Here is a 10,663-nt window from a genome sequence, read left to right on the forward strand (position 1 = left end):
CTCTTAACTGGGATAAACTACATACAAGATGGGAAAAACAACTTCTGATAATTGTGTTCAAGTGTCTTACCCATAATGCACCATCTTACTTATCCTCTCAATTTATTTATATGCAATCTCTTCATACTCATGGTACCAGAAGCCAAACTTTCAATTCTCTTGCCATTCCAAAATGGAACATAAATCCTGGCAAGAGAACTTTTCACTACAGATCATGTTATGCTTGGAATGAACTCCGTAGAAACTTTTCTTCCATGACCCTTAATACTTTTAAAAACTGTATTTCAGATTTGTGATTAAAATTTTATCCAATTTCCACAAATTTATTCAACTTTTGTCTTTTCTTTATATCTGATTGCCAAACATGTACATTGTTATAATATTATTAGTATTTAATCATGTAACTATTTGTGTTACCAGACCTGATGTAAAATGAACCTGATGTACAATGTAAATAATGTATCATGTAACTTTTGATTCCATGCATTGCTTTTAATTTAATTTATATTAACCTCTGTCATGAAATTGTACAATGTATATGTATATTGTGAATTGTCACTCAGGGCCCCCTTGGAGATCAGTACTAGTTACTGAAGGGGCTACCCTGGTTAAAGAAAGATTAAATAAAATATGAATAAGTGAAATAGGAAGCTGCATGCTTGATGATGATGAAAAAAAAAAGACAATTGATCGTCCCCGTCCGGCCCGCTTCCCTTTCGCATGGCATTACTATTGAGGGAGTCTGAAATGTTTAATGCTATTTTCTCTATTGTAAGGGAAAACTTTTTTTCAATGTTTCAAAAGTTAATAATATTGTCAATTGTTTAGATTTGCTTCTGTCCAATAAGCATTTCAATTTAGAGGCTCTGTTTTAATCATCCTCTCAGAGAACCATCAAATAACAAGAGACTCGATCCTATCATCCTCCTCTACAAGTTACACAACTAATAATGTCCGGGAATAATACATAGGCCTAAATCCATTTGCATTGTAAAAAAATAATAAATGATAAATAAAAAGGCCCTCCACTTTTTGATAACATGTGGACAATCAACTGGTATTTTGTTTTTACTTGACCTTTTTTAAAAATTATATAAGTGGTTGTATTATCATGACTATTGCATCTGATATTTAGATCGCGATCGCTGTTGTCAAATTATCCCCCAAAAATGTCAACGCAACTCTAAACGCGTAACCACAATGACGTCATCCGAAAGCGCCTAATTTTCTACTTTTGATAAATGACGCGATGTAGCGTCGGAAGGGGGTAAATCGAGTACGTTGTTTTCATTGTATTTTTATTTCTAAAATAGTTAGTTCTTCAATTGTTTTAGATATTGATTCTATATTTTATGGGCTTTATTTTGATACCAAATAATATTTTCTTTCAATGGTCCCTTTAAGACCTCATTTGTTGAAATTGGTTGAGAATAAAAGAACGGTGACCTACCTCATGAAGAAACGAAATCAAAAGTTGCACTTTTGGGTTATAATCAATGAAAGCATGACGCTAGTTTTAACATACTAATCAATGGAAGCATGCGTCGCTATTTAATTCTCCTATTCGCGAACGCTTCTGTACAAATCAATAGGGCATGCAATGTAGCAAACTGCAACTTTTAAATTGTCATCTTCTTGGGTTTTTGGATCGCCGCCGTCTCTTTTTCTTGAACAATTTCAACGACCGAGGTCTTATGAACTGGTTAACTTTTTGGCTTACTGTACAATTTTTGAATAGATCGCCCAGCACTACAAGCAGGATGCATTCATCACCTGTGTATGTCTGCCTTAAATAGATTGAATACAATACCGCTCTTTTCAATGATACTAATCTTACAGCAGCGAGTGATTATCATTTCTTTGACATCTATGGTTCGATGCATAGGTACCGCATGAATGTTGTAGTGCAGGGCGATCTATTCAAAATATCTATTGCTATGGTAATTAATCCTGTTACATCATCACTTCAACAGTGAATAGTCCGTCTGCCTCAAGGCAGTAAAGTAATGTCTAATTTTATGAATTTCTCAAAAATTGGACATTTTGCAGGAATCTGTTATGGGCTAGTTGGATTCCTTGCATCATTTCTTTTCTGAAAATGTATATTTAGCAAAAAGCACAGACAATACCCAACAGTGCTCAAAGAGCACTATATTAAAGGAAAGCCCTACATACAAAGCAAAAAAAAAACACTTAAAAGCGATTTATTAGAGCGCTCGAACTGCAGCCTTGAAGGCAAATAAGGTGGAACAAGAGACAAATTTTCAGGTAGCTGATTCCACAACTTGGGTCCTAGCTAGGTGGAAGAAACTTCTTTGACGAAGTTTGAGGTGACTAGTGGGTAGACAGTGGCAGCACCAGGAATTTTTTTGGGGGGGGAAGGGAATTTTGAATTTCAAAGGGGCAAAATCAACACATTTTGCAAAAATTGCAGCAAAAAGTGGAAATTTCTGTCATTTTTTTAGGGCTTTTACTGGGGGAGGGGGCATGAGTTCTGACCGGGGGAATTTACCCCCATGTTCCCCCGTGGCACCGCCACTGTGGGTAGAGACCATGGGAATGGTACAACTTGAGTTGGAAGGTGAGAGAAGTGTGAATACATTAGGAGATGAAAAGGCCAACAAGAATTGTGAAAACATGGCGCATGGTGAATGTAGCACCAAGCTTAGGCCATAGAGCTGAACTTGTTTTATGGCTGGTGTTAAGAATGACAGGTGTTAAGAATGGCGGATGTTAAGAGTGGCGGTGTTAAGAATGGCGGATGTTAAGAGTGGCGGTGTTAAGAGTGGCGGTGTTAAGAGTGGCGGTGTTAAGAGTGGCGGTGTTAAGAGTGGCGGTGTTAAGAGTGGCCAGTGTTAAGAATGAATTACTACTATTACTTTTGAACTAGACAATTTCATTTATTTAGGTTTAATATGTGTCCTACACGATGGACTTGTTAGAAAATGAGATAAAATAGCTCTGATTCCCAAGGCTGAAATGTACATATAGATACAGGGTATGCTAGCTTTGTCCTTAGGACCTATATTGCATGATGTTTATTTGTATAAAACAGAACAATGTAAATGATGTATTTGAATTTTATTGTAATATGTACATAATTAAGATAAAGCATTGAGCTAGCTTTTAAGGCCACATAAAATTGAAACTTTTGTTGATGTCTGCAGTCCATATATTTGTTGTTTCTTTTTCAATTGTATTTTGTAAAGCTCCAGAAATTCTTTATGATGATTTAAAAAAAACTTTTGTAGTAGTATACCCCTCAGTCATAGTGTATGATTTCCATCAAATTTTTAAAGTGAACGAACCCCACTGGCTATTTCGACCATTTAACATATAGTTCTTTGGAGCTGCATAATTGCTCATTTAAACTGACAAACATAATAAATTTGTGATAGGATAAAGCAAAATCAGTCGGAACTTGGAAATATTGATTTTGAGATATAGCCAAACAAAGGAAATATTTCCTTTTGTTTCCTCTTGTTTTGGAAACTCTTTAATTGCTCATATCTTTGGAATTGTTTGTTCAATTTTAATGCGGTTTTCTGCAAAATACAGCTTTGTTTAAAAAATGTTTTTTACTGTCTTTTAAGAAACTGAAAATTTCATATTTCTGAGTTCCGACTGATTTTGCTTGATCGGGTTTGGAAACAAATTAACTAATTAACTAATTTCATAAGATCGTACATTGTGGCTGAGGTGTAGTTTTCAAATGGAGTCACTCATTCAACTAGCCCCATTTGGCATGTTCTAAGGGAGTGTTCATAAATACTTTGGTGGGGGTTGGCAAATATGGGGATCAAAAAATTTGGGTTCTAAAAATTCCATCCTTACGGGAAGGGGTACCGGTATGAACGTTTGGACAGTATTTATTGTGGGACATTAGAGCACATCAGACATAATCGAATTGCATTCTGAATAAGAAGAATGTCCTTCTGATATCAAATAATTTTGATTTTTTGAAATTTGCAATGTAATGCACATTTTATGGCAAATCATTAAAAATTGATATTTTTGATATTTAACAGTACTTGAAGTTAACTTTATAAATCTGATGATTTATACTTAAAGTGTATGTAGGTGGGATGAAATGCCGACGATCAATTGAAAATTTTGACCTTTTGTATTGAAGATATGGATTTTTTTTCCCAAAACACCAAAAAAAAATAGGTCTTTTGGGAAACAAAATCCATATCTTCAATATAAAAGGTCAAAATTTTCAATTGATCGTCGGCTTTTCCTCCCAGCTACATACACTTTAAGAATATATCATTAGATTTATAAAATTTATTTCGAGGACTGTTATATATCAAAAATTTGAAAAATATCAAATTTTAATAATTTGTCATAAAATTTGTATTATATCGTGAATTTCAGAAAATGAAAATTATTTGATATCAGAAAGACATGCTTCGTATTCAGAATGCAATTTGATACGTCTGAGGTGCTCTCATGTCCCACAAAAAATACTGTCGAAACGCATAATAAACGCTCATTCTAGATCCCTTAATGGGGAGAGGATCAAAAATTTTGTGGGTATTAAAGTCCGGGTATTTAGAAGGCATGCACATTCCATATTTTTTGCGCGCTCAGAGCGCATGAATGTTAAGTATTCAATTGTGTACTCTCAAGCTTCAAATCAACAAAAATTTGTGCAATACAATTGGGTGTAACACTATGACTCCAATGAGTAATATCTACAAATGATAATTTTTAACTAATGAGTTTACATATATTTTTGGTTTCTTTTTTAGGACATGAAGGGGGGATCCAAAATTTTAGACCATAAAAAAGGAGTGGGGGTAAAAAAATCCACCCTTTTTTAGGGGGATCTAACAAATTTTGATGTTCGAGGTTCCAACTTTTCAAACCCCCCTCCCCCACCAAAGTATTTTGAACACTCCCTAAGCTTGTGTATTTTGACATTGTAATATACGCTGATAGGTTGAGGGAACCATGGATGCCCTCGGTTGCTGGATGGCCTCAGCTGTTCTGCTATTTTGGGTGTTTGTCCTCGTTTACGTGTCTATACAAATGCACCAACACACACACTCCACCCCTATACACCCTATCTCCCCCCCCCCTTTGGCTTGCCAAAAATTTCTCCCCCCACCCCACACATGCCCCACAAATCATGTACATATTGTAAATAACTCGTACAGCTAAGTTATATGTATATATGAAATCATTGATTGACAATCATAGGAAGACAATACATATTACAGTAAAAAAACAGTTGCCTTGTGTTTTGATTATATGCTTGTGTTTGAGTACCGTATGTATTTATTTATGACATCTTCAGTGCTGAAGCATTGCTTTCCATATATATTGGTTGTAATCGGAACAGATTTGAACAGCCAAGGTTTACACCCTGCCCATTTCAAAACTGATTGGGATAGGAGGCCTATATCTGTCCATTTGTTCCCCATGAGAACTACCTGCCGATTGGCCAAACAGTTTTCATTAATATCAGTTTGACCAATCAGCGACATTGTATTATTTCACCACGCAAAAGAATTTGGGTGAATTATTTGCAAAGCTCCATTCTGATTGGTGATTAAAGTGAAGATATCATGTAATTGACCAATCAGAGGCAATGTTAGATCGGCAGGTAGGACTTAGGGGGTTAACTATCTTCATCTTTTATTCAGTGATCCCAGCAAAAGTGAAAAAAAGCAAAATTGTGTATACATTGCCTAAAAGTGAAGGATAAGTCATTGAAAGGTATTTTTGAAATGACAAATTTGCCAAAAAAAAAGGAAAACAGCTGTATTGACAAAGTTTAAGCCCCATTCAAATACATGTAGCTAATTTCTCTACTTAATTAGAGAAATTACAGATTTGTGTAAAATGTTCTATTTTGTCTTAATTCACACCTTTCGGCTGAACCCCTAGCAGTAGCAGGTTACGTTAGCACATCTATGACACAAACAAAGGTGCCAAAATCAGAATTTTTATGATTTTAACAATTTTTGTGATGAGCAAATCACTGAATAGGCCTTTAACTGTGATATACACATATAGGTTATGACTCTCTGTGCACAGGACAGACCCCTCCAAAGGACAAAGTAGTCTTATCAGGGGTGTGATTTATCAGGATTTTTCCTGATTTCATGATTTTTTGTGACAAAAATTTCCGAAATTTTATCGATTTTCAGCCCAATTTTACGCTATTTTTCAGGATTTTTTATTACTTTCAGGATTTTTCCTGAAAAGCTAATCACACCCCTGTCTCATGGTTCACATACCCAATTCTAAATGAACCATGGGGAGAACAAAGTCTGAATTTAATCTACTTTTTTCCCAGAGTACCCCTGAGCAAATTACCACCACCGGGAATTGAACTACCAGCACCTCATGCACAGGACAGACAGCTTAACGACCCCTATAGGCCTACAAATGTTGCCAATTAAATTCAAGACTTTTTTCCCAGCCAGTACCGTACTCCAGCAAATTACCGCTACTGGGAATTGAACTCGGAACCTCATGCACAAAAGTGAGTACTCTAACCACTATGCCATGCTCTCCTTGGGGCTATTCGCCAGCGAAGTGTTACGTGTAATCCGACTATGTCAACTGGATCAAGCTTCTGCACCACGATCGAAATGATTGCAACACAAAGTCTATGCCATGTACTAGCAATTCCAAAAGGTGCGTGATCCAGTTACCAGGGAGTTACGTAACCACTTCGCTGGTGAATTGAATGTTGATTCCAAGTTTCATGTCAGCCGACCACATCACTTTTTCATTTTGGTCATAACTTTCATCATTTATTATGAAAATGTAAATTAACTGAAAATTGAGATGGAAATAATCAAACATTTTATTCACAAACTGTCAGTCATACCCTGCTGGTGATTGCAGCGGCAGGGGACGTAGTCAATTATTAATATTTAAGGATTCACTCATAATAAAAACAAACTCAAATCTTTTCTTAAAGGGGCACTTCATGATCCACAGCCTCATCCCCCACTTTTCTCAAAAAAGTTGAGATTTTTATATCACTGGAATACTCTGGCTACATAATGTTTATGTACAAAATATTTCTTGCAGATTAATTCGTTTAGCAAAAATATCGCCAAATTTGAATTTCGTTCTGGTGCACCAGAACGAAATTACAACGTATTGTCTATGGAGCAGTGTAATACACATAATCATGCATAATTCGAAAACGCAAAATCGGAATCAACTGAAATTTTGGGAATATGTTTTTTTCGTGGATATGTACTGAAAAATTTCATAAAAAGAGGATGCTAGGATCACAAAATACTCCTTTAATCTGTTGCAAAATGTGTAAAGATTAAAGCATAAATCCCTGTTTTGACATGGTTTTACAACAACAGTATAGGTAATAATGAAATACAGCCAAATAATGAATAATGAAAGATCCCGGGGGCACTCACATAAATGGTCTGTACCCATGTATGACCAAAAAACAAGTAAAAATTAAGGAGTGTTTTTTTTTTAGGCAAGGCAAGTTATGCACATGACGCATTTTAGGGTATAAAAAACACTGATTTTCAAGAATAAGGGTACTTTTATGAAACTGAACAACTTGTTTAGGGTACCTTTTCAATTTTTTGGTAAATTACGAGTCCAGAAAGGGTACATTTGTTGCATTTTTACTAGCCAAAAACTCATTAGGGTGTAAATTCTATATTTAAGTTAACTTATTAAGGGGCTAAATTTGCTGGTAGGGTAAAACCCGTTTAGGGGGTGTTTGGAAAAAATTTGGTCATGCATAGACTGTCATATTTGAGTGCCCCTGGCCTGACCTGGCCATGAATATTCAATGACATTCATAAATTTTCAATGACCTCATGAATATTCAATGACGCTCATGAATTTTATCGTGAATTTTCAATGTCACTCATGAATATTCAACACCTCGCTCATAAAAAATAAATGACCATATGAATATTCAACACCTGGCTCATGAGTAGACAATGACCTTATGAGTATTCAATGTCCTCGTGAATTTTCACTGACCTCATTATTATCCAAGTACCTCATGAATATTCAACACCTGGTTCATGAATATTCAACACCTACACCATGAATATTCAATGACCTCATGAGTATTCATCAATACCTGGGCATGAATATTCAATGACACTCATGAATTTTCAATGACGCTCTTGACCAAAGAGCTTTTAATAGAAATAGAGTCGCAATAGATTATATAATCTTTTGTTCTTTTGATGCCGATTAGAAGTTGCGACAGGCTATTCATAAAAGTGGTACCATTGTTTCAAGAAAGGGTTCCGCCATTAAATTGGTCACTGATCCGGCATCATATTAACGCTCTACACAACAGGCGGGTATCAATAAGTGACCACACTACAGTCATGTGTAAGGGCAGTCATGTGTAAAGTGGTACCATTGTAATCATGTATCCCAAATGTGTGCTTGTGTGGGTCTGAAGACTATAAGGAGGCTTTAGCTGTCGATGCAATCATCTTTACCACCCACCTGACGATAGGCGTTTCATTTAAATAAATTGAATGCTCTTGGTGATCGATTACACATTAGAATGTATGAAGGCTGCCATGTGCAGTCCATATATCTATATTACACTATAATGGTAATCGCTATACGTATACATGTAAATATAAGTATAGGCCTATAAAGGTTGTTTTTAAGAAATTTCCATTTAATTTTATTTTAAGAAGGAGATTGGTATAGAAATAGTGGCGTGCCTAAAGAGGGAGGGGTTGGGGAGGGCAGATTCACCTCTGTAAGAAGTCTTGGGAGGGGAGGAGGGAGGAAGAAGGAGGAGGGATATGGAGAATGGGAGAGGGCTGGAGGAAGGCAGAAATAAAAAGATATAATAAAGACAAGTAGATAAATAGAAATATAAGAAAAATGATGGGAATGAGAGAGGGAGGGTGAGGGGACAATGAGAGCGAGGGAGTGATAAAGACAGTGTAGGTCTAGGAAAGAATAAGTATAGAGAAGGAAAAAGAAAGGAATGATGAATACATTTAATAATAATTATTAGGCCTATATAATAACTAAACGCATAACAGCACTGGGCAGCCATTCGACGATGTCAATGCCTTTATTCGTTACGTAATTAAAACGCCCAGTCAGCTGTATTTCACACCTACCAAACACAACTCACCCAATTTCGCAAACTGGACGTCGAATGTACACTCTCATGAATATTGATTGGCAACATTTTCCAATATGTCAGCGTTCTAATAGGAAACAATAGAACAATAGACCCTGCAGAGCGTTGCTCTTGACTATTCAATTACCTCATGAATTTTCAATTACTCATGAATATTCAATGACCTGCTGAGTTTCCAACGAGCTCATGAATATTCAATGAACTCATGAATTTTCAATGAGATCATACATTTTCAGCAGATAGATCACAGATAGCATCATGTGCTGTCTTCAGTAGATAATATCATATCACACATTATGTGCTGTCTTCAGTAGATAATATCATATCACACATTATTATGTGCTGTCTTCAGTAGATAATATCCTATCAAAATAGCATGTGCCATCTTCAGTAGACAATATCCTATCACACATAACATCATGTGCTGTCTTCAGTAGATAATATCCTAGCACATATAGCATCATGTGCTGTCTTCGGTAGATAATATCCTATATCACACATAGCATTTTGTGCTGTCTTCAGTAGATAATATTATTCTATCACACATAACATGTGCTGTCTTCAGCAGATAATATCTTATCACACATAGTATTTTGTGTTGTCTTCAGTAGATAATATATCTCAAATGACATGTGCTGTCTTCAGTAGATAATATCCCATAGCAAATAGCATCATGTGCTGTCTTCAACAGATAGTAGATCACACATTGCTCATTCTTTCATTTGTTCATTCATTCATTCTTGCTTGCTTTTTATTTCTTAATCAGTCATTTTGTTCGTTTGTTCATTCTTTCATTTGTTCATTCATTCATTCTATAGCTTCCTTTTTATTTCTTAATCATTCATTTTGTTTGTTCATTCTTTCATTTGTTCATTCATTCATTCTTGCTTCTTTTTCTTTCTTAATCATTCATTTTGTTTGTTCATTCTTTCATTTGTTCATTCATTCATTCATTGCTTCTTTTTCTTTCTTAATCATTCATTTTGTTTGTTCATTCTTTCATTTGTTCATTCATTCATTCTTGCTTCTTTTTCTTTCTTAATCATTCATTTTGTTTGTTCATTCTTTCATTTGTTCATTCATTCATTCATTGCTTCTTTTTATTTCATAATCATTCATTTTGTTTGTTCATTCTTTCATTTGTTCATTCATTCATTCTTGCTTCTTTTTCTTTCTCAATCATTCATTCATTTTGTTTGTTCATCCCTTCATTTGTTCATACATTCATTCATTCTTGCTTTTTCTTTCTTAATCATTAATTTTGCTCGTTTGTTCATCCTTTCATTTGTTCATTCATTCCATTCTTGCTTGCTTTTTTTTCTTTCTCGATTTCGTTTTGTTCATTTGTTTTCATTTCGTTTTGTTTATCATCCAACCATTCATTCATTCACTAGCTCGTTCATGTTCGTTTGCTTTCTTGGCCTTGCTCTTTCCAGGGGTGTGATTATTCAGGAAGTTTCTGATTTCAGGATTTTTTGTGGCCAAAATGTATGCAATTGCATTCAGCCCGTTGTCATGGTTTTAGGGTAT

Source organism: Amphiura filiformis, chromosome 18 (genome assembly GCF_039555335.1).
Source record: "Amphiura filiformis chromosome 18, Afil_fr2py, whole genome shotgun sequence".
Lineage (NCBI taxonomy): Eukaryota > Metazoa > Echinodermata > Ophiuroidea > Amphilepidida > Amphiuridae > Amphiura > Amphiura filiformis.